This window comes from Bos taurus, chromosome 24 (assembly GCF_002263795.3).
Source record: "Bos taurus isolate L1 Dominette 01449 registration number 42190680 breed Hereford chromosome 24, ARS-UCD2.0, whole genome shotgun sequence".
Taxonomy (NCBI): domain Eukaryota; kingdom Metazoa; phylum Chordata; class Mammalia; order Artiodactyla; family Bovidae; genus Bos; species Bos taurus.
Genome location: NC_037351.1, coordinates 46,126,169 through 46,153,550, shown reverse-complemented (window position 1 = coordinate 46,153,550; position 27,382 = coordinate 46,126,169). Strand labels below are relative to the sequence as shown.

Genomic DNA, 27,382 nt, shown 5'->3' with positions numbered 1-27,382 from the left:
AGAGCCCAAATTTCTGAGAAAACAAGTTGTTTTCCACGCAATTTTAAGAAAAAACCTAATCACACAAAATTTTAAGTATAATTAATTTGTTGTAATATCGTGATTTTTTTAAAAGCAAAAATTTCCAGCAATAAGCCAGGCTCACGCTTTATTTAATCTAGTCTCCACCACCTTCTAAATAAAATTGACCTTGATGATGGGAAAGTCTTGCAACTTCTCCATAAGCAGAGATCCAGCTCTCAGCACTGGAGTCCTTTAATAAGGAAGGAAATAGACTTGACGCCTCAGGAAGCTTTAAAGAGGCTTCCTGTTAAATGTGGCAGGTTCAACACATATCTGTTCCTTCCCAAACCCCACTGAAATGAGAGCAAAGGAATAAAGAGAAAATAAACAGACAAGGACAGGGAGAACAGGAGGCGTGACATCAGCAGGAAACAAATGTCAACAGATTTTTGGAAGACAGAAGCAGATGGAGGAATTGCAGAGCTGAGAAATTGGAAACAAAGTCCCCAATGAAGGTATGGACTTCCCTGTAGCTCAAACGGTAAAGAATCTGCCTGCAATGCAGGAGACCAGGGTTCAATCCCTGGGTCTGGAAGATCCTCTGGAGAAGGAAAGGGCAGTCCACTCAGTATTCTTGCCTGGAGAATCCCATGGGCAGAGAAGCCTGGCAGATAGTCTGTGGGGTCACAAAGACTTGGACACGACTGAGCAGTTAAACACACACACAATGAAGGTGCAGCCAATGAGAAATGGATAAATCTTGCCACACACGTGGAACGGTGTGGAGTTGGAGGTGGTGACTCCTTGGGAAGGCGGGAGAAATGGTGGTGCTGAGAATGGGGAGGCTGGTTGCCAACCTGTATGAGGAACAGTTCTTCCCTTTCCAGCGCAGTGACTGTCCCTCCCTCGCCCTGGCATTTTGCAGGGAAACTGAGCCAGAAAGGCCACAATAGTGGAGGACGGGGATGCAGCACTGCACTCCGACAGGGGGTTAAGTGAAAGTCTACACATGCAACTTTGGAAACCTCTGTTCCCTTCTGGCACTTGGTTCCGTGCATGCTGCCCTCGTGTGCCCTTCTACTCCCCCCCACACCCCACGGCTCCAGGCTGGAAACTGGCCCCAGGAAGAGCTTGACAGATCCTTCTGGTTGGGCTGCTAAGTTCCTGCTAAGTCGCTTCAGTCGTGTCCGACTCAGTGTGACCCCAGAGACGGCAGCCCACCAGGCTCCCCAGTCCCTGGGATTCTCCAGGCAAGAACACTGGAGTGGGTTGCCATTTCCTTCTCCAATGCAGGAAAGTGAAAAGTGAAAGTGAAGTCGTTCAGTTGTGTCCGACTCCTAGCGACCCCATGGACTGCAGCCTACCAGGCTCCTCCATCCATGGGATTTTGGTTGGAAGTACCTAATAAAATGGCAGAGTCCTCAGCTGGCCACTGCATAATAAAGCCACAAGTTGAAAGGTCCACGCATAGACACAGAGCGTCTGGAAGTTTTGGTGACCTACTCCTCAGTGTGAACAGACAGCCAAGGATGGCTAGTCTCTTGAGGAAAAGTGAAAAGAGAGAGAGAATATACTAAATTAAAAAAAAAAGAAAACTCAGAGAAACAGAAGTAATGCAGGGATCCAAAAAAGAAAAAAAAGACCAATAAACTTCAAAACGTTTAAATTAATATCCTCAGAAAAAATAAGATATCGTGTCCATGAAACAACTGTAAGCTCCTTTAAAAGGAGCAATGAGGAGACAAAAGAGCGCTTGGAATTTAAAAATTATAAGAGATGAACTCTGAAATTTAGCAGAAGGGTTGGAAGATGATACTGGATAATTTCCCAGGAAGCAAAACAAGAAAACAAGGAGATGAGGAGAAAGATGCCAAAGTTGAAGGGTTCAGTCAAAAGAGCCCACAGTTTTTCTAGTAAGAGAAAAAAATGGAGAAAATTCTGGAAAAAAGTATTTTTAAAATTTCCCAGAACTGAAGGTCAGCTTCTAGATAGAAAAGGTCCTCTGAGTGCCCAGCAAAATGTGGTGGGGATGGGGAGACCCATACAGTGAGGCGTCTCACAAGGAAACCCCCAAGCACTGGGGGCAAAGAGATGATTCACACCTTCCAGAGAGAAGGCACAGCAGTCCCATTAGAAGGTCAGGAAGCAGGACAGCACCAGATTTTTCAACAGCAATGTCAGAAGCTTGAAAACAGTGGAGCAACTGCCTTCAAGGTACTGCAGAGATGGAGGAGGGGGAGATTTTCAATCTAGAATTTGTGTCCAGCTGAACTTAATCAGGCATGAGACTAGAACAAGACTGTTTTCAAACATGCAAAAAAAAATTAAACTTCTCTGCACCCTTTCTCAAAGAGGTACTGATGCAAACCAGGAGAAAGGAGAAAAGAAATAGGGGGTGACACCTGGAAGAGAGGGTGTTTCCCAAGCACACAGCTGTACGGTAACTCCAGCAACCATTTCAAGGGGGGCAGGAGGGAGGGTGCACTGAAGGTATCTTGGGGGTAGATAAAAAATATAGGATTACTTTTAGGTTTGGCCACAATAAAATAATACTGGAAGAAATTTTCCAATTTTATAGAGCATTTGGTAAGAATTTATAAAACTGTCATAGAAAGCAGACAATTATTACCTCTGGGAAGGAAAAATATTGTTCAGAAAGTGTAATTATTATGTACTACTTGGTTCAGCAGTGAACAATCTCTATATATTAATAATGCAATAAGCATTAATAAACTATTTTAGAACAGAAAAGGACATTTATTCCATAATAAGAAGAAAACTGACAATGTCAAAATTGAAAAATCAACAAATAGCATTTATTTAGAATTTATATTTATAAGAATTTATTTAGAAATTTACTTGGTAATTTATGTATTTCAGGAAGTAAATACTTAAAGAAGATCTGGGAGTGTTGAGATTCTAGTGGTGGGGCTGGGGTGGGGAGGGTGAAGGGCAGACAATCCCTGTTTTACTAAATGTGTCTTGTACTGGAGTTATTGTCTTTGTAAATGACATGCATGTCACTGATAGGTTTTTAAACAAATTTTTTAATAAATATTTTTAAAACAAAATGGAACTAAAATGTATTTCTGGCTCACTGAAAGTAAGCCAGAAAAGAATTATCTGGAAGCTTAACTCCCACAAGCATTACAGATCAGTAGGCCTCCCTGCCTGGTGAATTCTGGCTTCCAGGAGTCCAGGGCTGTGGCCTGAGCAAGCTGGCTCTGGCTTCCTCCTTCTCCCTCACCACCATCTATCATCAACACAACTGTAAAAAATGGAGGAGAAGGCCCGCGCGACTAAAGGAAAGAGGGCAAGAGAGGAATGGAGAGCTGTCGAAACTAACGAAGTGAAAGACAGCCAGGACTGAGGAGGAAAGGAATGGGGTGACAAAAACAAAGAATATTGTGAAGACTCCAATCCACCACTGTCTGTTCAGTTACAACGTAAGCCATATATGTAACCATAGACTTTCTAGTATCCACCTTTAAAGAAGTCAAAAGAGACAGGTGAATGTAATTTTAATAATATATGTTGTATAACTCAGTATATCCAAAATGTTACTATTTCAACATATACTCAATATAAACATTTATTGAGGGACTTTCCTGGTGGCCCAGTGGTTAAGAATCTACCCGCAAATGCAGGAGACATGGGTTCGGACCCTGGTCCGGGAAGATTCCACATGCAGGGCAGCTAAGCCTGTGCTTCACAACTTCTGAAGCCCATGTGCTCTCCGCATATTGCAGTGAAGACCCAGCACAGCCTAAGTAAATAAATGAAATTACTTTTTTTAAAGTATTGGGATATTTTACATTTTTTTTCATACTAAGTCTTCAAAATCCAGTGTACACCTAACGCAGTACATCTTGACCGCTTGCAGTTAGCAGCTTCCATGTTGGACAGTGCAGCTCTAAAGACCAGCTCCACACACAGAGCAAAGCATTTTAGCCAAGTTTGCTAACGTGTCTGGCCCCCCTGGCTTGCTGGTGAGATTCACACACCTTAACCTGATTGTCCAGCTCCATCCTCCTGATCCCCACCACCCCCACCAAACCCTCCACCATCATCCACACTGGACCACTCGAATCTCCAGACATCCACATTCCCACTCCGGGGCCACTGATCACGCTGGTGGCTGCCTTCCCCACCTTTAAAGGTCATATCACGACAACTCAGAAAATGCCTCTAGTGCCCACCAGCCCCCGGGGACACCTTCCTCCTCTGTGTTCCTATAGAAGGCCCTGTCGCTACCACTTCCTTGGCACCTGGCAGTAGCTACCTTGGGCTGTGACTTCATGCCTGCCAACCCCAGCTGGCCAAGCTTCGTGTCTCACTGTTTCTGGATCCCGACACGCCTCCCTGGAGCTGGTGCTCAGTGAATAGCTGGTTGACTGACTGCTGGAGGGACTGCCGTGCTGAGGCCAGTTGAAGGCAAACTGATATGAAATTGAGAGGGAAGGAAGGTGGCCAATAGGGCTGGGGTGAGCTCTCGGTCTTAAAGCTGCAGCGCCTGGGGGATGGTCAGGCTGAGTGGGCTGGCATCCTCCACCTCAGGCACTGGTGGAGTCTCTCCCATCACGGGGAACAGCAGCTGCCTTCCTCCCACAGTCCCCTCCTGCCATGAGGGTGCCCACCCTGCGAGGTGGGGAGCTTTTCAGATTCCTGTGGAGGCCCCTTAGGAAGAAGACAGGCCACCACCCCAGCCTGGAGAGGTTTCCGATGTGCTGGGCAGTGAACACGGCTGCCTTCTCTCCTGGATGGACAGCAAAAGTGAACCAAAGTATATAGGTCCCGGATTGTTTCAGGCAATTTCTACATGCACAAGTCCTTTGACCTCTGTTCTGGGACTCTGTGCCCCTCTCCCCTTTCACCTCCATCCCCAGAGGGCTCTCAATCACAGCCGCCCTACTCAGAAAGTAGATAAAGGCAGGAGACACCCATTCTGGGGCCCCAGCCTCTCCCCAGCCTGTGTCCTGTACCGTCTATGAAAGCAGCAGATAGCAGCTGCTGTATGTGGGCTCTAAGAGCAGAGGAGTGAAGTTCTTAGGGTACACAATTTGGGCCCCTGGCAAGCCAACGATCAGTGACATCTGAATAACTCTTACATCCCACAATGCCCCCATCAATAGACAACCTGCAATTTTTCCCATTAGAGTTACTCCTTTGGGTTAAAGAAATAATCTCCAGATGTCCTTGACTATACTGTCCATTTATCTTATTTCCCCAGGGCTGAAATGACAGCAGTTGGAAGATTCATCGTGAATGAAATAACATGATTAGGGAGTCGGGGAAAAAAGAGGGGTTACATTTTTTTTTAAGTACCACATTAAAGGAACACAGCAAAGTATAAGACACACAGTAGTTTCAGAAATGTGAAAAGAAACATGTGCATCGTAGAATTCTGGAAACTGGTGCTCTCGGGTCCCTCTGAGAGCTAGCTGGGAGCACCTTCAAGCAGGGGTGTTCCCCAGGGCGAGGCTGGGATGGGCAGGCCACCATGCGGGCCTTGCCCAGTGGCCACCTGGCACACACAGGCACCCCACAAGAGCTGGTGTTTGATCCGTGCCTCGTGGGCGGGGAGCCAAAAAGGCTGGCAGCTGGAGAGTGCGTGGATCAGAGGACAAGCCCCATGGGGAGGGGAAGGTGAAGGAGAAGCGGAGGATGTTAGGGCCACGGGCTGTGGGCCAGGTGGGTGGAGAAGACAGTGACGGAGCTCTCACATCTCTGGAAGGTTCATTGACACTCATCTGGTAAGTGACAGAGCGGAGACTTGAGCTGAGGCCTTTACTGAAAGGCAGCGAGGAGGGTGGAGCCCGGGAATCAGGAAGCTTGATAAAGTAAGAGGCCCTTCCAAGGAGGAGAGCAGGGCAGAAACAAGGCCCGACACCCAGAGCATCCTCTGGGCCAGGCCCGGTTTCCTGGGGACAATGGAACAGGGGCAAGGGGGCAGAGGAGGCTGATTGGGAGCTGAGAGGAGCCAGGCTGAGAAGTCAGGAAGCCAGGGACAGCAGTGGAGACAGCAAAGCAGTGTGGCCAGCCGGGCTTCTCCAGAGCAGGCAGCGTCCTGCGCTGGAGGGATGTTCTAGCTGAATTCTCACCTGCACCAGCTTGATCTCAAGGAAAAGGGGCTTTCAGCCTCCAGACCCCAGAGCTGCGGGGCACTGTCTTCAAATCCTCAGACCAAGAAGGAAGGGAAGGAGCAAGCAGTGTGGAGACAGCCACCAGAGGGGCCCACTGCCCACCCCATGGCTCCGGGGATAACCGCCTCCTGCCGGTGGAGACCTCGGGGATGAGGCCACAGGCCCCCGGCCAGCCAGGCCAAACGTCCCCCACTTCTCTCGTGGATGGGTGAAGGACCCTGGGAGAAAAGGATGGAACCAAACCCTCCTGGGTCTCCAGGGAAGCTGGCATCCCCCCCTCCCGAGGCCAGTTCTAGGGCCCCAGGTTCCTGTTGTCCTCGGGTCACTGACCCGCCTCACTCTCCCTCAGAAATGGAGGCAGCACAGGAAGGCAGCGCCCACAGAAGAGTCGGAGGGGAGGGGAGGGTCAAAGAGGCCCCCTCCCACAGACCCTGGGATGGAGGGATGGAGACCAGCTGGCCAGCAGGCCCGGGAGGCTTCCCCTTGTCTCTGCTGAGTGCTTCTTGAAGCCAGGTCTGGAGCCAGAGTCTGCTCCTCTCTGAAAAGCCAAGCTCTCAAGTAGCAAAGAAAATCGGTCTTTTGAAAGTAGATTTCTGCCCCCAAGCAGCCAGGAGGAAGGCCTCTGGTACCGAAGAGGCTTTCAGAGCCAGGCAGAGTTACCCCGTGGAGGGGCCCAGTCGTAGGGCCAGGGTGCCTTCCCTCGCTGTCAGACCTGCAGGGACAGTCCACCTCTCCAGGCCTCAGACTGTGACCCACAATGATGACACCCCATCCTACACGCTTGCTAATGTTTCTCAGCTGTGGGGTAGGGGCACGGCAGGCATCTTCTGGCTCAGCCTCTCTCTGACTCGTGGGGGACCCCGGGGCAGTCACAACACTCAGTTCACAAGGTCTGCCATCCCACCTCCTGCTGGGAAAAGCCTGTGTGTTCTGTGCCATGTCCAGCACCAGAAGTGAGCTCGAAGCGGTGAGAGGCAATAGTCAACCAGTGCTCACTTTCAAAATCCATCTTCCAGTGGCTGCTGTGTCATTCTAAAGCCAGTTTTGAGCAATCCATCCCTTGCAAACACCCTTTCTGGCCTTTCTCTCTCTCTCTCTCTGCTCCCCGTGACCTTCTCTCTTACCTCTCCCGGACCCCCAGGGGACTTGCCTGACCCCTGACCCCATACCCTACCTCCCAAGGTCTGCATTCTGTCAGCATTAAACACCCAAGGCAAATGTTAACTCTGGGATAGAACCTCCTGTTGGGTTTGTGGCACTGGCTTTCACACTTCGCGTTTCCTTTCTGCACAAATTTTATCTCTAATAATCGGCTGTAAAGTGAGTGATTTCAGGACAAATACCATACAGTAAGTGTCCTTTGTTCTTAGAAGGATTTACGAAACTTACAAGAGGGAAGGGAGAGAAAATGAGAGACAGGGAATGAAAATCAGGGAAGTGGGAAGAAGAGAAGGAAAGAAAGAAGAGAAAGACTTTCATTATCTTAGAAAAGTTCACTATTAGTTTATTAGCTAGTAAGGAAATACAAGGGCTTCCGTGGTGGCTCAGATAGTAAAGAATCTGCCTGCAATGCAGGAGACCCAGGTTTGATCCCTGAGTTTGGAAGAGCCCCTGGAGGAGGCATGGCAACCCACTCCAGTATTCTTGCCTGGGAAATCCCATGGACAGAGGAGCCTGGCGTGCTACAGTCCACAGGGTAGCAAAGAGACAATTGAGCAAATAACACACACATGCGTGCGTGCACACGCGCGCACACACACACAAGGAAATACACAACTGCAGGGAATCCTTGAATATTTGAGTTAAATGAGGCTCAGAGACCACACAGCCTTTGTTCTACAAGATGAGGATCTCGAGGAGGCTGGAAAAGGGGGACGGCTTTTCCAAGTGCTTTCAGGTAGTTATGGCTGAGTTGGGACTGGAGTCCAGGCCTCTGAGTCCCTGTGTGGTGTGTTCCACCCTGTGCTGCACTTCAGAGTGCCCTCACCAAGCACCAGCTCTTCATGTGCCCACACCAGTCCATACGCAGTGCCCAGGAGCCGCAGTGCCCAGGCGCTGGTGGTCTCCCTGCCCCTCCCCCTCCCCATCCCCATCCTAAGCCTCCCCCAGGAGGAAGCCTTTCCTTCCGAAGGGAGTAACTGGGAGGTGACAAGGACCAGCAGCTGGTGCCCGTGGGAGCAGTCTGAATCTCTGCTGTGACAGATGATGAGGAGTGGCTGTGGTGGCTGACATTGCTTAGGCCCAGTCAGTTCACCTTGGCCAGCAGCCCCAGGCCTCTTCCCTGGCCTAAGAACAAGACCCAGCTTTTTGGAGTAGGCCAAGGTCTTTGCAGCCCATTGGCTCCTCCTGGCAGAAGGCAATCGGGGCTTTAGCAGGGGTCCCTGGGAATCCTCCCATGTAAAGCTTTGGCCCTACGATTCACAGTTTTAACTGATAAAGAGGGATGGGGGAAATTCTAGGGTCCTGGCACCAATTCTGGGGACCTTGTGTTAATACGGACACCTAAACTGAAGTCTGATGAGGAGACCAGGGCTGGGAGGGGACTTGAGTTGCCCAAAAGGAGGAACAGCTGAGGAATCCAGGCATGAGCAGCGCAGAGGCGACTCCGGGTCAGGGAACACTCAGGCAAAGGGAATCACACTTTTTGGTGGATTTGGGTCAAGGTTAGGAAGACATTTCTTAGAATTCACTTGTCCTCCAAAGTTCCTCATCACTGGGCATGTCCATGCAGAGGCTGGGCAGCTGCCTGGCAGAGGAGTGTGAACACTGGAGAGGGAGATGGCCCTGGATCACCTCCAGGGCCCCTTCTGTGCTCACTAGGAGATGATGCAAACTCATCGCAGCATCTACCCCCTGCCTGAGCACAGGTAGGCCAAATTGGTCTTTGGAGGCACAGAAAGCCTGTTCTGGGTGGGGGGGAAAGAGGAAGGAACACAGCAACAAACAGAGAGCACACCTGAGTCCTCAGGGCCCAGACCTGCAGGTGCAAGGAGGAGGGGCCAGCCTCAGGCAGGCAACCAAAGACAGACTCCCTCCTCTACTCAACATGGTCCCAGGAGCCTCCCCTCCCTCTGCACTGATACAGCTCAGAACTTTGGTTTCCTGCATCTTCTGAGCCTCCCAATGGCCCCCACTGACTTCTCCATCCTGGGACATGTTCAAGTTTCACGTTGCTAGGTAATGCATCCTTTGTGATCCTCTCAGATGCAGGATGCTTGGGGAGATGATACTGGAAAGATGGAGGAGGGTGCAAATTGTGGGATGTCTGAATGGCAGGACCAGGAGGTTGGGGTATACCTCGTGAGACAACTACTTCAGAGAAATCAGAGATGAAGAATATGGATCATCTGCCCAGAACAGCTTCCTAGGCTGTTCTTCCTGGCCTCCTTACTTACTCCAGGTAAACTGAATTAACCTCTTTGGATCTAGTTGCTTGATCGAAAGAATATTCCCTGGCTCAGCTTCTTGGTCTGCTTTCCTTCCTCGGCATAGTTTGGTTTTTTTGACCAACGGGAACAAACAGGGCTTAGAAAGGAAATGATATGCCCAGAGGGATTCTTTACCGCCAAGAGCAACTTTGTGAATGCTTCCCCAGGGCCAGGCTTTGATCTCTAATGAAAAGCTCAGCTTCTTCCAAGGAACTGAATTCCTGGCTCTCGAAGCACTGGTGGGAGGGAACTTTCCATCCTAAGGAAACCTGCTTGCCCATGGGCATGAGATAATTAAACAGCAAACTTCCGGGAAACAGCAAAGGATCTGTGCTCCAGTTGTGGTCACAGACCAGGAGTAAGGGAAGGGAGCCCAGGAGTGCGAGGTCGGCTAGAGACAGGATGCACTTACAGAAGACAGTTCTCCAGGCATCATCCATCCCAGAAGATGCCTTTTTTTTTTTTTTTTGTCTAACGCCGATGAGCACTATAAAAATATTCCCACCAGAGTCATAAAAGGGCATTTTGTAGAGGCTACCTATGGTTAGGAGACCTCACTCCCTGGGGAAAGGACCAAGCTCCATTTCATGCACCTGTATTCCTAGTGCATGGCACAGACCTTGACATGTAGTAAGAATTCACAGAAGGAAAAAAGGAAGGAAGGGAGGGAGAAAAATGAACATGTAGGCAATAACATCTTGCTAAAAACCTTGGGAAGTGTGCAAAACAGCCACCTCCCAGCATTTCAGTGCTTGGGAGTTTTCCATGGTGGCAGAGGAATAAATGCAACTCAAGGAGGTAAGATGTAAATATAGAAAGACTGATCTGGGAGATGCTGCAGACAGGAGGATTGGGAATTCTTTCAATGAGTCTAGGGACCCAGTTACCAGTCACCATGGACTGAGGTGGCCCAGCACACCTGGTGGTCAGTGTGAATCACAACCAACTAACCCAGAAGAAGATACAGTTTCAGACCTAGAACAGAAAGCCTCCTGCCATCCCTGGCCAAGGAAGGAGGGGTCTACACTGTTGATGGCATTGGTTAACTGTCTTATAAACCGTATATAGTTCCTTCTAGGCCATACTTGTCTAATGTTCTTGATAAATATGCAAGTAAATTAAAAAAAAAAATCCAAGCCCCAAGAACTTTCGAGGAGTGCCAGGGCAACTTCTGGGCCCACCTCACATGAGCATTTCCTGGTGCCCAAAACAGAGCAAGTTCCGAAAGCCGCTTCACTTGGGACTCTCTTGAGATCTGCAGAATACACGTTCAGTTCAGTTCACTTCACTTCAGTTGCTCAGTAATGTCCAACTCTTTGCGACCCCATGGACTGCAGCACACTAGGCCTTCCTGTCCATCACCAACTCCCAGAGTTTACTCAAACTCAAGTCCATTGAATCAGTGATGCCATCCAACCACCTTATCCTCCGTCGTCCCCTTCTCCTCCCATGTTCCACCTTTCCCAGTGTCAGGGTCTTTTCAAATGAGTCTGCTCTTCGCATCAGGTGGCCAAAGTATTAGACTTTCAGCTTCAACATCAGTCCTTCCAATGAATATTCAGGACTGATCTCTTTTAGGATGGACTGGTTGGATCTCCTTGCAGTCCAAGGGACTCTCAGGAGTCTTCTCCAACACCACAGTTCAAAAGCATCAATTCTTCGGCGCTCAGCTTTCTTTATAGTCCAGCTCTCACATCCATATGTGACCACAGGAAAAACCATAGCCTTGACTAGATGGGCCTTCCGCGTGACACCCACATAAAGGCCTGGCCCTATGAATACTTCGGGCAGGACTGAGATTAACTTCATTCCTTGGCCTTCTTTTTCCCCCAGGAGAATCCTGTTCCTTCTGACTCTGTCCCCCTGCACCACCTCTGCCCTGTTCCCAGACTGCCTCTCAGGGCCCACTCACTGTGACGGGCACTGTGACGGACACTGTGACGGGCAATGATGGCTTTTCTCAGGAGTGCTTATGTTTTAGCAAGATCATATCATGAAGTCCTAATGATGGAATTTCAGAGAGCAGCCAGTGAGTCTTGGCATGGGAAAGGTGGGGAGAGCCCAGGCTCACCCTGAAATTAAATTCCGAGGGAGTCAGAAGCAATTAAATTACACTCCCAACTGGTTCTACCCATGGGCATGTCAGTCTGGCACCCTGGGATGTGTGTGTAGAGGGGTGGGGTTGGGGGAGGGGAGGCGAGTAAAGAAAGAGAGGAAGGAGGGAGGGAGGGTGTTGGTTAAAATCCAGGAGAGCTGAGAAGGGAAGGCAGGAGACTGGCTGTAGGAGAAAAGAGGAAGGGGCATGTCTGAAGGGAGAGGGAAGAGAGAGGAGGACAGAAGGGAGACGGTGCTGTCACCGCCTCAAAACCAGCAGGTGATGCCTCAACCAGCAAAGGCCCATCTCAGGTCACCTCAGGGACTTTGTAGGCCCCCTGGGGCCCCTGGTTTGGCCTGCCATGGCTCCTGCCTCCACCAGCACGATGGGCACCCCCTAGGCAGGCCATGTCCAGCTGTGCCCATGTCTATCCGCTCATCACCTGGTATCCTTCATAGTTATCATCTCTGGCCAATGTCCCTTTGATCAAGTCACCCCAACGGGATCAAGAGCCCCCAGAGGCCAAGACTGTGCACGGGACAGCAGCTGAGTCACTCCACTTCTTAGCTCTGCACTGAGATTCTGATTAGCAAAATGAGTGCCTGGCAGGGTGACCATAAGGCGCCACCTGTGAACGTGCCTTACAGAGGACAGGCGCGCTCACCCTCCACCAGCCTGGTGCAGAGAACAAGCTCAAGGAAAACCTACGTCTTCAAAGTCCTCTCTCTCCCCATCAAGCCCCAAGCATGGTCTCTAGTGGCCTCCTGGCTCCTGGGGTGAACTCCAGGACACCAGGGACACTCAAGGAATGTCAGTAATAGCATTCCCACTGGAGCCAACAATTCTCCAGGAGGGAGTCATTGCTTTGAATTAAGCATCACTCACTCCCACTTTTAAGATGCAAACATTCCCAAGAGGGTTGCACATTAAGTCCTTACTGTTCTGTGTGGATGAACCTGCAAGACTTTCTGTCTGTCCAGAATGAATGGAAAAATCATTGAGAGGCCAAGTGAGGTGGCAAGGCTGGGAAAGAAAACCTGACTTTATCTCCCTCACAGCTCTGCCCCAGTGGTTCTGAGGATGGAGACAGCCAGCGACAGCTCTTTGCTGTCTGGCCACATGCATTTGATTGGCCAATTGCATTTGACTTTAAACTTGGCTTATCCACTCACTAGATATTTACTGAATGCCTATTACTTGCCAGGAACTGTTCTAACGTTGGGACGCAGCCGTGAATAACAGTCAAAAACATGTGCCCTCGTGGAACTATAATCTAGTCCTGTGCTGTCCTGTGTGGTCACCAGTGTGACTGTGTGTGACTGTTTAGCATGTGAAACTGGCTACTCTAAATTGATAAAGGCTGTCAGTGTAAAATAAGTCTGCAGCACCAGACTTCAAAGGTATTGTACCAACAAAACTTTGTAACAAATTTAGAAACTTGGCAATTTGCTTTTATGTTGAAATAAAAAATTTTGGATATAATGAATTAAATAATGTATATATTAAAAATAAATTCCATACTTTTTAAAATGTAGCTGTTAGAAAACATTAATTTGTATTTTTCTTACATTATAGTGGACATTACTGGTCTAGACAGTAAGTAGGTACATCAGAAAAAGTGTCATTTATCAATGATGATAAAAGCTATGAAGAAAACAAACAGGGAAGGAAGACAAGAAGGGGAGTTAATTTTTCAAACCTTCACTGAGGTGACTTTTATGTAAAGAGCTGAAAAAGCATGAAGATGTCAGGAGAAGAGTTTTCCAGGGAGACAGAACTGCACGTGCAAAGGCCCTGTGATGAGTGTGAGCCTGGCACTGAGGAATAGCAGGAGGCCAGTGTGAGAATAAGAAGCAGAATGAGATGGGGGACAAGGGGGAATGGTAAGAGTTTAGGTAAGATAAATATCGGGGGCTCAATAAATGTTGAGACTGTGCAGGACCCTGTTGTCCATTATAGGATACTGGCTTTTACTCTGAGTGAGATTAGCTTTTACTCTTAGTGAGAAGTCAAAGGCAGGTGTCTGAGCAGAAAAATGACAAACTGTGACTCCCTCTGATTGCCATATTGAGAACAGGCTACAGGGACAAAAGGGCAGAAGGAGAGACCAAGAAAGATACGGTTGTTCCTTGGACCAGGGTGGGAGTGGGGCAGAGAGATAAGAGGTAGTCAGCTCCGAAACATATGTCAACGGTGGTGACCAGATCTGCTGATGGATTGGACATGAAGTGTGAGAGACAGAAGACAAGGGTTCCAGATCTTCTGTCCTGAGCAACTAGAAGGATAGAGTGTTAACAGTTTGCTAAAGTGGCCCCAATCCTTCCCTCCTGGTATGCACACCTCTTGCAAGGTGACTCTGCAGCCCCACCCACCAAGAAGTTCCCTACCTCTAGTTCCCTACCTCTTAAATCTGAGCTTCACCGTATGACTGACTTTAGCCAATAGAACACAGGGGAAGTGACATCATGACAGTTCTGAGCCTGGGCGGCAAAAGATCTTGCTGTTTCCATTCTCATTCAGAGCCCTGTCCCTCCCATGTGACCAAGCCCAGGCTAACCCAGTGAAGGATAAGCAACCATGTGATGCAGAGATAAGTTTCCAGCTGAGACCACCTTAGACCAGTCTGTCCCAACTGATTTGTAAAAATACAAATGAACCCAGTTAAGACCAAAAGAACTCCCAGTTAAGCCCAAACCCAAATTCAGTTCAGTTCAGTCACTCATTCGCATCTGACTCTTTGCTACCCCATGGACTACAGCACACCAGGCCTCCCTGTCCATCACCAACTCCCAGAGTTTACTCAAACTCATGTCCAAATTATCAACCCACTAAATTGTGAGCTGAATAGATGGTTGTTGTTTTAAAATAAGCTTTGGAATAGCTATCAAGCAGAAAAATACTAACTGATACAGATGATATTGCCATTTATTAAGGTGGAGACTCAATTTTTAATTATGCTTGATTGTTTTGAATGTGAGTCTGGAGGCTTAGAGAACAAAATCCTTGTCTTCTCTCCCTGAAACACTCAGAGTACCCTCAGGAAAGGACTAGATGGAATCTGGGTGCTCAGTGCACACTTGGATGGGTGGATGGATGGATAGATGAATTCACTTGATAGATGACTTATTAATAGTCTCCCCGAGGACCAGCCAGGTCTCTGAGTCACCCTTCCCTTGACAAAGCCAGATGAGCTTTAAATGCTTCCTCCCCCCTACCAACCGCCGCTACTCCGTTGAGAGTTTGCAGTTGAACCTTGACTTCCCAGAGCTTCCCTCAGCAATAGCAACAGAGAACTGAAACCCACAGATTCATGTGTTTCCTTGAGAACACAGAGCACTGATTTCTAGCCTGTTTTGACCTCCCACACCCAGCCTTTTCCCAGATGTGCTGGCAAACAGACAAATCAATTGTTTGGGGTTTTTCTTCCTCGACACCCCCATGACATGTTAATTAGCAGGGGAAATGCCAACAGCAAAGTCAAAAGGGCTGAAGACAATCCCCAGCTGTGAGTAGCCAGCCGGTGCAGCACTGGGCGTCTTGACTTTCCACCCAGGGCTGGTGTCCTTTTCCAGGGCTTCAGGCACTGTTTTCTGCTGCTCTGTTTGTCTTCCCTCCACCCCAGGTGTGCCAGGTCCCTTAGGAACCCACACTGGTGCTTCTGTGATGCTCTTGGTAATGTCGGGACATCAGATCATTTCTTACAAAGCACCTCCCAAGTGTAGCCAGCCCCACAACCATCCAAGCTGGGTGAATTAGAAGACTATCCCCATTTTAGAGATGAAGCAACTGAGGCTCTGAGAGTTGGCAGACTCACCCCACACCACTTGACCCGCGGCTAAGTTTAGAGCCTGGTTTTCTGATTCCAAACCGGTCTTTCTTCCACTATTGGCACCATCAAAATATGTTCTCAATAACAGGCCAGATACACTGAGAAAGGGGGCAGAGGGGCTCCTTAGGCAGATTACTGGTAATTTTAGGTTAGGTCTCGCAAGGGCATATAACCCATGTCAGATAAATTCTGGCTGCAGTCAGCCAGGCCCAGGCAGGGGGCACTTTTAAGAGACTCCCAGGCCCAGAGACTGTACCTGCCTGCCTCACTGGGGCTCCAGCAGTCATCTGAAGCTAGAAGGGAATCCAAGAGCCAAGAATAATGGCCCATCGCCAGGTTCTTTAAAAGACTTGTAGCTCCGATCAGGCCCTGAGCCCACCCACAGTCCCCCCTTAAAAGCGTGGGATGGACAAAATGAAGGTGTTTACTGGAGGCAAACTGGCCCCAACTGAACCTAGTAGGATCTCTGGGGAGACCCTCCCCAGCTCCCACTGCACCCCTCCCTCTCCTCCAGGGCAGGGGACTCCATAGGCTGTCTGCTCTTCTGGAGTTTGGGTGTGTGGAAGGACTGGGCGCATGTGAGTGTACACGTGGGTCCACAACCTGCCCCGTGGCCTGCTGGGTTAGCCAGGCTTGCCTGCTGGCAGTGCCCACACGCAGTCCAGGCCTGCCAGGTCAGTCGTTGTTTGTTAAATGCCTGCTCTACCCAACGCAATACACGGGGAGTGAAGCATTTTCCCTTGTGGAAGCAGTAGGATATATCTGCCTGGGGAGTCAGGCAAGTTGCGTTTAAATGGATCTTAATCACTCTCTTGCTGTGTGGCCTTAGGCAAATAGCCTAACCTCTCTGAATCTCCACTTCCCAACCTGCAAAATGGGCATAAGGATATCACCATCTCTACCTCCAGGACTGTCATGGATTCATTTGAGATACACATCTTGAAAACTGTAAAGAGACTTACACATAATGAGGCCTAGTATCAAAGATGTTACAACAAGCACACAAATGAGTAGCTGAGTGCCGAAGAGTTGATGCTTTTGAACTGTGGTGTTGGAGAAGACTCTTGAGAGTCCCTTGGACTGCAAGGAGATCCAACCAGTCCATCCTAAAGATCAGTCCTGAGTGTTCATTGGAAGGACTGATGTTGAAGCTGAAACTCCAATACTTTGGCCACCTGATGGGAAGAGCTGACTCATTGGAAAAGACCCTGATGCTGGGAAAGATTGAGGGCAGGAGGAGAAGGGGCCAGCAGAGGATGAGATGGTTGGATGGCATCACTGACTCAATGGACATGAGTTTGGGTAAACTCTGGGAGTTGGTGATGGACAGGGAAGCCTGGTGTGCTGCAGTCCATGGGGTTACAAAGAGTTGGACTGAGTGACTGAACTGAACTGAATTGAAGGTGTTGGAAGTGTCTGAAGTACACTGTGTGGGTTAGATTACAACACATGTGCAGCAAAAGTATCAATAATAAGCAAATGATTTCTGGAAGGATCATGGTTCCCCATGAGGAGGGAACTTGGGTGGCTGGAGGGGGGCAGAGGGAGGGGAACGGGTTTTCTCTGTACGTGTCCTTTTGTGCCACATGAACTTTGAACCACGTGTATATATTGTGTGGCTATTAAAATACAGAAGTCTTTAAAAATAAAATAGTACAAAATGTCCATATAGCAAAACGGGAAAGGTGGTCATCTTCAGGATTGCTCTACTCCCCTTTCTCATCCTCCCCCCACTTCACCCCAGGGTCCCAGGACCTCCCGTGACTGTCTCCCACTCCTCTCCCCAAATTTCAACTGTCTCTCTCTACATAAAAGATCAGCAAGCTGAGGTGTAAAGAAGGCAAACACCTTGCTGTCCCTCCTGCCAGCTGGCAGGGCTGACGCGGGGTGGGTTTGGGGTCCGTTCTGTAGACCCCAGAGAGTCTTCTCCTCCACTCCAAACCTCTAACTCAGATCTGCCAAGAAGGTACAGCGAGGCCGTGGGCCCAGGCCTGTCTGACACCCAAGGAGGCGTACTCTGCAGGGGAAAGAGTCTTCCCCCCAAAGTCACCACAGGTCTGCTTCAGAGGTAGGCTGGGTTCCAGTGACACTGCTTTACAGAAGGTGCTTGCAGTATCAACTTGGGAATCAGGGCCCTTGGACAAGGTTAGGCAGCTGCCTCATTCTAATTCCATTTAAGAGAGAAGAGGCCTTGGCAGATTTCCCAGCTTGCAATGTTTTAACCAAACAATTTTGAAAACTAAGTTCAAGACCTGTCACCTGAAGCAACAAGCCTTAGCAGTGTGCCTTGGAGCCTGGCTCCCCCTGGCTACGGCCGGAAGGCCGGGAACACCTCCAGCTTCTCAGAGATAGAGCCGTGTTGAACTTGAACTGTGCCTCATCTGAAGTAACCCAAGACCTCAGGAGGGGCTTCCCTGGTGGCTCAGTCGGTAAAGAATCCACCTGCAATGCAGGAGACCTGGGTTCAATCCCTGGGTTGGAATGCAAGCATCAGATACGACTTAGCAACTAAACCACCAAGACCTCAGGAATTTGGTGGTGGGGGGAAAGGTTTGAGAATTCTTAGGAGCAGGGAGAACCTGCCAGTGACCTTGGTCAGGGGCTACCATTTGGGCCTCTGTGGCCTCATCTGTAACAGGGCGCAGCGACACGTAGCCCGCAGGCGTGCTATCTGGAGCATGGATGGCATGCGCTCCATTGTGGCTGCTGGCAGTGTCTCCACTTCCACGACAGCTCCTTCCAGAGGTGGCCTGTCCTCCTCCGAAAGTGGGGGCTGGTCCAGCCCTTCAGCAATTGCCCTTCCTGTCTGCATCTCCCGGAGGGAGAACATGACACAGCCAACCTGTGGCTCAGGCAGCCTTCCACCCAGGGCTGCAGCTGCTGCAGAAGCTGGGGAGAGGAGTGAGCATGAATCCACAGACAAACGATGTGTAACTGAGCGCTGGCCTCCCGGGAGTCTCTCCCCACCCCGGGCTGCACACAGGACGGGGCTCAGCTCCCAGAGAGAGATTGGCAGGAGGGTTCCTACTCTCTGCTCTTACTCCCACCGTCTTCAGAGCTGACAGGCAGCTGTGAGCTGCTCCTGAGAGTCAAAGACAGTGGCAGACGGGCAGGGGCATGTTTGCCTGCGAGCTTAGTGGTGAGCCTCTGGGACTGCCAGGCAACCAAGAGACAAGGGTTGCTGGCTTGCCTCCAGCCTGCTGAGCAGTCAGCCCACATCGGGATGGGTCCCCACAACCCTGAGGCCCCTGGAGTCCACCCTTTCCCAAACAGGACGTGTGGTCGTGGCAGGGTTCATGAACAGTTGCCCCGTGTGAGATCTGATTCTCAAGGATGGGGGTGGGGACACTCAAACGTGGGAGCAGGGGGCTGTGCTGCAATTCCCAAGGCTCTGAGATGAGCCGTTCTCTCCCGCTGAGCTTGAGATCTGCACTTGGGGAAGAGAGGGCGTTTAAAAATAGCACGACTGACTTGAATACCTCTGCTCCCTGCCTGCTGCAAGTCAGATCCAATTACTCTACTGACAAGAGGCTTTTAGCCCAGGGAGCCTGGCATCCTGGATGCCACTCCAGGGGGCAGGACACCATGGTACCCTAGACCCTCCTTCTCCCAGAGGGCACCCAAGGGTCCAGGAGAAAGGGACCAAGGAGAGGCAAAGATCACACACCCACACGGCCTACCCCAGGATCATCATTAGGACACATCTAGCTACTTGGTTGAATCTGGTTTCCTCAAACACCCTCCAATTGTGTTTACATTGGGTGAACCATCTTAAATATCTGACTCATGCCTGAGATTCCGCAGGAGAGCTTCACCCCTTGGGAATTCCTCTCGAAGATCCAAGTGACCCTCCCTGGGATGGGTACTGGGCCACAGTTGAAGACACACACAGAGTGTCAACTCCATGAGGCAAGATTCCCACAGTGTAGTTCACTACTGGCACACTTGGTACTTAACTAGGGTGTGTTGAATGGACCAGTGGTAAAGGGGATTTGACAGGAAAATGCAAATGACTCCACGCAGCCCCTCTTGGTGCAAAGGTGAAAAACCATCAACTGACCCATGTTTCCTATTAATCATGGCCACGTGGCATCACCTCATCAGCGAAGGCCTAACCCAGGGGTCTCCAGGAAACGTGTCTCTTTCCTTTCTCCAGCCAGTCACTGCATCTTTCAGCAAACTTGCCCAACCCAAAGCCACCTCCGGTGACCCTGTGAACCCAGCAAAGGCTAGAGCTGCAGCTGTTTTCTGCAAGGCCTCACCCACCTTCTCCGGGAGCAGTCCTCTCCTTTCTACTCCGGTTCTCTCCCTTCCTTCAACTGTGGAAATGACTGGCTGCTAGGGGAATGCAAACTAAGAGAGCTACCCCTGAGGAGCGGAGGAGAGAGCCTGGAGCCATCAGGCGTGTGTTGCATGTCTTGTCTCTGACACTCATCAACTCCGCCCCATGCTTTGTCACAAGGAGCCTGTCTCAGCAACTTCCCCAGGGTGGAGACGGGGTCTTGATCATCTGCACCTGGCACACACTGGTGCCCAAGAGATGTGTAATTAATGAGTGTACGTGTGTGTGTGTGTGTGTGTGTGTGTGTGGTGGGGGTGTCCTATGAACATTACAAAGGCATATGTAGAAAATCAGGCGATTGCTTGCTGACCACTTTTAGTAGCCTGGACAGTTGAGGAAAGGATTCATAAAGCTAGTTCACCATGTGCCACGTCAGTGATGAAAATGGGGGGACAGTGGCGGATCCACTCTCTGGGTCTGTTTCACTTCCTCTGTGATGGCTTGAACTTGTCTGTCTGTCTCTCAGAAAGGCCCTCCCTAAAGCTAAGCCCATGGAAGGTTTTTGATGACAGCTCTGAGTGTTTCCGGGCAGGGCTCCAGGTCACAAGCAAGATCGAGGCCCTAAGCACCTCCCTGGGGTAAAATTCCACCAAGAATCAGGAGTCTTGTGAAGCTAACGAGTAATGATCCTGATCCTGAAGACAGAACACTGGACCTGAGGGGTCCAGTCTCAGGACCTAGGGGGCTCTGACCCTCACCATAACTCATACACCTGACTTGCCGGCTCCTCTTTCTCCACGCTGACTGTGGGGAGCCAAGTGTGTGGATGCAGAAGTTGGAAGGATGACAGTTGCTGGCATTTCACAGATGAGACATTGAGCCTCTAGAACTCTCTCATTCATGCATTCTCATTCTCTCTCTCCCTCCCCCTGAGACCAGCTGAAGAGCAGAAAAGCACAGTGCAAGGGGAGGAGCACGAAGCCCAACCCGGCGAAGCATTTGGTGCCTTAAGAAATGGAGCCAAAGCAGAGTGGGACCCTGATAGCATGTAACCTTAGAGGTGGAAGATGTATCAGCGGGGTCACCAAGGACCTCCCACCCACCACCCCTTTACCACTTCACAACTTGGCAGTCCAACTTGCTGCAACCTCAATGGAGAGGTTTGGCAATGGCAGTGAAAATCATAAATACACAACCCTTGTCAAGAGGCAACTCCATCTGGCATCCTATATGTAAATGCGTACAACTCCAATAAAGATATGCGCACAAAATGTGCACCATTGCTTGTAAGTACAAAGGAACAGCCAAATGTCCATCAATAGTGAACCGTGTGTTCAGGAAACACTGTACAGCCATGAGAAAGAAAGACCATGGTCTCCAGGATGCCTTATGCCTTGAAGTGAAGAAAGCAAGGACTCAGAAAGATCCTTTGAATTCTTCATTTATAAATAGGGAGGTTAAGACACAGGGGATGAGAAATGAGTTGCAGAAAGCCATCTCTCAGTTAGAGCTTCCCTGATGGCTCAGCAGGTAAAGAATCCAGCCGCAATGCTGGAGACACAGGAGACGCGGGTTTGATCCCTGGGTCAGGAAGATCCCCTGAAGGAGGAAATGGCCATCCACTCCTATATTCTCAGCTGAAAAATCTCACAGACAGAGGAGCCTGGTGGGCTATAGCCCACAGGGTTACAAAGAGCTGGACACAACTGAGCAATTAAGCAGGCATGCCCGTCTATTAGAAGCAGTTCTGAGCTGGGACCCAGGTGACCTGATGCCCAGGCTAGAGGTCCCACCACTGCACCACAATTTCCGCCATACTCAGATGTGGCCGGAAGTCCAGAGCCCCTCAGCCTCTCCACCCCGATACTTAACAACCCAGAGTCAGCCTAGTCTTTCTCTATGAAATCCACACTTGTAGTGCCCGAGCTTTAGTCCCTTCCCTCCTGCTCTGCCCTTGACTAAATCAAGGAAGAGGGCGTCACCATCTTTCCCTGAAGATGTGCCCCAGTCTCAAAGCATCCTCTGATCCCCTGCCTTCCCACCTTCTTAGAAGATGACACCAGTCAAAGAAGACTGCTTTATTCTAGATGGTGGAGCCTGCTCCCTAGGACACCATCCTATCTGATCAGAGTAACTCATATCAATGTGCCCTTTCCCCTCGTTAAGTAGAAAATCAACTTAAGGACTATCTTTTCTTTGGAGGCAGTGGAGCCATCCACACATCTCAGTCTTAAAGGCTTGTGGTTATAAGGAGGGCTCACATTTCTACCGGACCCACCGTGTGCCAGGCACTGTTAGCTGCATCACATATATTAACTCTGTAATCCCCAGGACCCCATGGTGTCACTACTCTTACTGTCCCCACTTGCTCAGTGAAGAAACCAGGCACAGCAAGGGCAATGTAACCTGCCCACAGACTGACCTGAGGTAGGAACTGGCCCTGAGGGCAGCCAGGCAGTACGTAGCGAACTGAGATTTGAAACAGAAGCCACAACTTACAAAAAGGCCTGTGCAATGACTCACAAAACAGATAAATGGCTCAGCCCAGACTATCTAAGCTCAAATTCTTTTGACACCAGCTCACTCACACCCATATGTTCCAAGATAAGACCACAGACGAGCTGATCTGACAGCAATTCCAAATAGGCTTGTGTGTTCTAAAGATATGACTTCTGACTGTTCCAGCGAAGCAGTAGCTGAGCAACCCTGACCAAGACTGGGCTATAATTAACTCCAGCCCCCAAACTCCGTAAGCGCCCCTTCTCTAAAGCCCCTTTTGAGGTGCCCCACGGTTTCCCAAGGTGCGTGCTCTGCCTTGCTGCAGCAGGCTAGCATGCCTGACTTTGTTTTTCTCCAGGTGTGTTCTTGGTGGTCTTGGCTGGTGGGCTTGCATGGGATGTATGCGTGTGCTGTGCTCAGTCATATCTGACTCTTTTCGATCCCCTGGACTGCAGCCCGTCAGGCTCCTCTGTCCATGGGGATTCTCCAGGCAAGAATATTGCAGTGGGTAGCCGTTTCCTTCTCCAGAGGATCTTCCCAACCCAGGTCTCCTGCATTGCAGGTGGATTCTTTACCGTCTGAGCCACCAGGGAAGCCCTTCATGGGATAGACCTGGGATTTGAACCTAGGAAGTTGGTCTGTGTGCTGAGTATTCCTCTTGTATAGGTGTCCTACTCTCCAGGCTGTTGTCATAGCTGCCGGTCAACCTAGCCCGAGGTCAGCCCTGGCTCTGGGCAGGAGGGAGATAGGGTCAAGGGACAGCAAGACAAGGCCTGCTCTTTGGCAGAATCTCCCCTTCTGCGGCCTCTTCACTGTACCTGAAAGCAGACCTGCCCTTCCTCCTGCCCTCCTTCCCCTGACTCAGCAGCCTCCATGGCAGCATCTTCATCAGGCACCTCCATGGTTCCCTAGTCTTTCCAGAGCAGATGGCACCCTTGGCCTCTGACTCCAGTCTCTGCCCCTGCCATGCTGAGCTACGTCCAGGCCTCCAGATATACTGGAGCTCTGAAAGTGAAAGCGAAAGTCACTCAGGCGTGTCTGACTCTTTTCAACCCCATGGAATGTCCATAGAATTCTCCAGGCTAGAATACTGGGCAGCCTTTCCCTTCTTCAGGGGATCTTCCCGACCCAGGAATCAAACCCAGGTCTCCTGCATTGGAGGTGGATTCTTTACCAACTGAGCTATCAGGGAAGCCCTGGAGCTCTACCACCTCCAATCATCTCCCCGGGCTGTTTCCCTAGTCTGAAACATAACCCTTCCCCAAACATCCATCTGCAAAGACTTCAAAGCCCAGCTGCCACCCCACCTCTTCCAGGAAGGCTTCTCTGATCACCCCACTGGGTCTTCGCCACCCTGGATTCCTGAAGGGCCCGCCAATCTCTGTGCCTCTCCGTAGGCAGGGCTCTCCCAAGCAGCCTGTGACATTTGTGATGACACAATGCCTGTGAGCTCACCCAACCTTTTCCTGGGTGCATCTCGTCACCTCAGCTGCAGCATATGCTCCTTCCAGGCAGGAATTACCTGATATGCCTCAAGGCATCAAGCCCAGAGCCAGCTCCCAGCCTGTGCTTCCCTGCTCTTAATTTTAAAAATCCAGCTATGAATAGCAGCTGTGACTCATTTTTTTTTTTTTCCCATGCAAGCCATGGCTGGAGCCACAGGTCTGGAAATGGCATCTGCATTAGAAGGGATTAACCTTCAACTTAAAGAACTAAACTAAACTAAGCAAGACCTCATCTGCCCAGAGAGAAATTCTAGAGGGAAGTGCAGCAGGTAAGCATGGTTCTGTTGGGTGACTGGATAAGGAAGGATATTTTCCAAATGTCTTGTTACATGGTTTTGTCATGGCAGAAGAAATAAAGCCATATAATAATATTAAAGACAATACGTGCCAAAGAGGAAGCACAGGTAAGCAAGCAAGCAAGAGTTAATCCCCACACCAGACGCTGGCCACAGTGTCTGGAGGGAATGTCAGGAGACTAGCTGACAGTGGAGACCCGGCTCCTCCAAAGGGCTGGGCAGGTCTGCTGCTGGATGCCTGGGCCAGAGCTGGTCTCCCTCTCTAGGGGGTGAAGGCCATGAGAGCCCTGGAAAGGGAGGCAGCAGCCTTTGTCACCAATCCCAATACTTCAAACAGCTCTCAAACATAGGAGAATTCACGCAAATCAAAGGAAGCCCAACTGTCTGCAGTAGGATGCAATTTATAGTCTTCCTATCTCTCCAAGAGGGGGCAGAGGCCGTGGCAAAAGCCAGGTTCGAGAAGGTTTTAGAAAACTCTTAAATAAGAGCTACATAAATAGTCATTTTTAAAGGGAAACTAGGCTGTTTGGGGAGAATGAGGGTGATGTCAGCAAAGACAGCCCCACTCTGCCTCCCCTACCCCAGTGTGTCCCTGGGCTGGACGGCTAGCACCCAGAGCTGCCGGACACTGCCCTCCCTACCAAGGCCAGGGCACCAGTCAGGCCATGCCCTGGGGAGGCAGCTCCCATGGGACAGGACAGGAGCATAAGGGACCCCAACATCCAGCCTCAAAACTCGGGCTCACCTCTGACCCTTCTCTGGTCAACCTCATCAGCCAGGGTGCAGAGAGCCCCCGCCCCAGATCGTGGTGCCCCAGCTCCTAACCTGCCGCCGAGGGCAGGCTGACCTGGGCGAGGCAGGCTTCTCACGTCCCACGAGCCAGATGAGAGGCTCATGCCGAACTCTAGTCCTTACACTTTGTTCCGCTCCAAGGACACCCCGTCTCGTGTTTCCTGGAACTAAGCACAGAAGGGCTGCAAATCCCTCAGGGGGCGGACTCCAGACGGCCAAGCCCAGGCAGCACCCGCAGGGTGGGGGGCAGTTAGGGGTAGGGAGCCCCCCCAAATGGGCCCCCCTCGGTAGAGTCCGGCACTCAGTGCCCCAGGGGGCTGAGGAGGGGCTGACCTAAAGCAGTGGGAGCAGCTCCTGGGTGGGATGGGCGTGAGTAAATGCTCCTGTGTGTGAGTGTACGAATGTGTGCGAGTGAGTGGGGGTGAGCATGTGTGGATGATGGGTGTGTCAATGGCTCGCATGTGTGTGAGTAGGTGAGGGTGTACATGATGTATGTTTGTGTGTGAACTCACGTGTGAATGTGTGTCTGATGGGAGTGTGTGTGTCTGAGAGGAAGGTGCATGTGGATATGGATTCTGCAAGGGTAAACGCTCTGTGTGTGAATGTTCTAGTGTGTGAGTGTGTGAGGAAAGTGTATGCGTGAATGCATAAAGATGCACTAATGTGTGTGATTGTGTGTGTATGTGTGTGGGGGTGAGTGAGTAAGGATGTCTGATTATGCATACGTGAGTGTACATGTGCTGTGTGTGGATGTGTGTGCAAAGATGCACACGTGCACACAGCCCAGTCTGCAGGTCACCTGGGAGGGAGGTGGGAATGCTGGCTCTGCAGGGGGGTTCATGGCAGGGAAGGTTGTCCACACAAATAACTCTACAGAACACCTGCCCTCACAACGGTAACCCAGACTCTCTCCCATCAGTCAGCTCAGACCTTAAGAAGCTCTTTGGGCGTCCCACGGACACTTCAGACTCCACTCAACTGGATCAAATTGGATCTTTCTTCTCATCTGCTTTTCCACCTAGGGATGTGCAGAGCTCACCAGGACCCGAGGACCAGGCCGGGGTCCTGGGAGCTTCCGAGGGTTTCTCCCTGGTGCTCTCCTCCATGCTTCCTGCCCAGTCCTTCACCCGCTTTGGTTGTTTGCACCGCCTCTAGCTGGCCCCCACCGGCCTCACGGCCTCCCCTGTGTCTGCTGCTCCCGTTGTCCCCGGTATCCCCACCTGGGCCACTACTGTGGGCCTCGCTGGCCCCTCCTCCCAAAAGGCCTGTATTACCACACACGCTTCACCAGGCTGCCCTCCAGGAGTCAGCCCATCCACGGCCCCCAGTCCAAGCTCCGCGCCCCCCAATCCAAAAGCACCAACTGACAATCCATTTTCACATTGATGCCCACAGGCATCTCCCACAGGCCCTCCGACTGCCAGGCAGCCCTCAGAGGGGAAGGCTAGCTCTCCTCTCATCTAGAAACTCCATGACAGGACACTCAACAGATCATTCAATTTCTGCATCCCAGAGAGCAGCAACCCAGTCCGCCATACTATACACAGTAGACGGTTCCAAAATAATCAGCGCATGTGAAGAATCAGCTCTGACACAAGAAGGAATTCTATGATGAACCACACCACCCCTGTCCCAGAACAAAATAGGTTTTGCCATATTAGACTTAGAGTTAAGCTCAGCTCTGCAGAACAGTAGAAAGCACACGGACTTTGAAACAAAACAAAGCCAGACATGAATTCTACATGTATCACATAGCCATCCCAACTGTGTGACCTTGAGTACCTCCCTTGCTGCTGCTGCTGCTGCTGCTGCTAAGTCACTTCAGTCGTGTCCAACTCTGTGCGACCCCATAGACGGCAGCCCACCAGGCTCCCCCGTCCCTGGGATTGTCCAGGCAAGAACACTGGAGTGGGTTGCCATTTCCTTCTCCAATGCATGAAAGTAAAAAGTGAAAGTGAGGTCGCTCTCTTCGCAACCCCATGAACTGCAGCCCACCAGGCTCCCTTAACTTCCCTGGATTTCTCAGTTCCTCCAATTCAAAAATGGGGCTAGCAATCTCTACTTCATCAAGTTTAGTGGGCGTGAAAAGACATAGGAATACCAAAAGCATAGCACATCTGACACAAAGCAAGTGTTTAATACCTGTTACTTTCCTTCTGTTAACCTTTCTCCTGCCCTTGACCTACATCCATCCAATTAATGAGAATTCATTCTAAGTTCAAAAGAGTAAGGGAGCCACTCCCCACATTCACTGAACTGTGTCTTCCAACTATGTTAAATTATAGTGCAGCACAAGCAGGGATCTTGTGGCTCAGCTGGTAAAGAATCCACCTGCAATGCAGGAGATCGGGTTCGATCCCTGGGTCGGGAAGATCCCCTGGAGAAGGCAAAGGCTACCCACTCCAGTATTCTGGCCTGGAGAATTCCATGGACCTTATAGTCCACGGGGTCGTAAAGAGTCGGACACAACTGAGCGACTTTCACTTTCACAAACAGGGAACTTGCTGATG

General features: G+C 50.4%; 1 protein-coding gene across 1 annotated transcript in view; it reads right to left on the bottom strand.

The window, feature by feature from the left end:
* The window catches only part of RNF165 (ring finger protein 165), a 116,972-nt gene that overhangs the window by 26,403 nt on the left and 63,187 nt on the right, over nt 1–27,382 (bottom strand). The window lies entirely within an intron of this gene.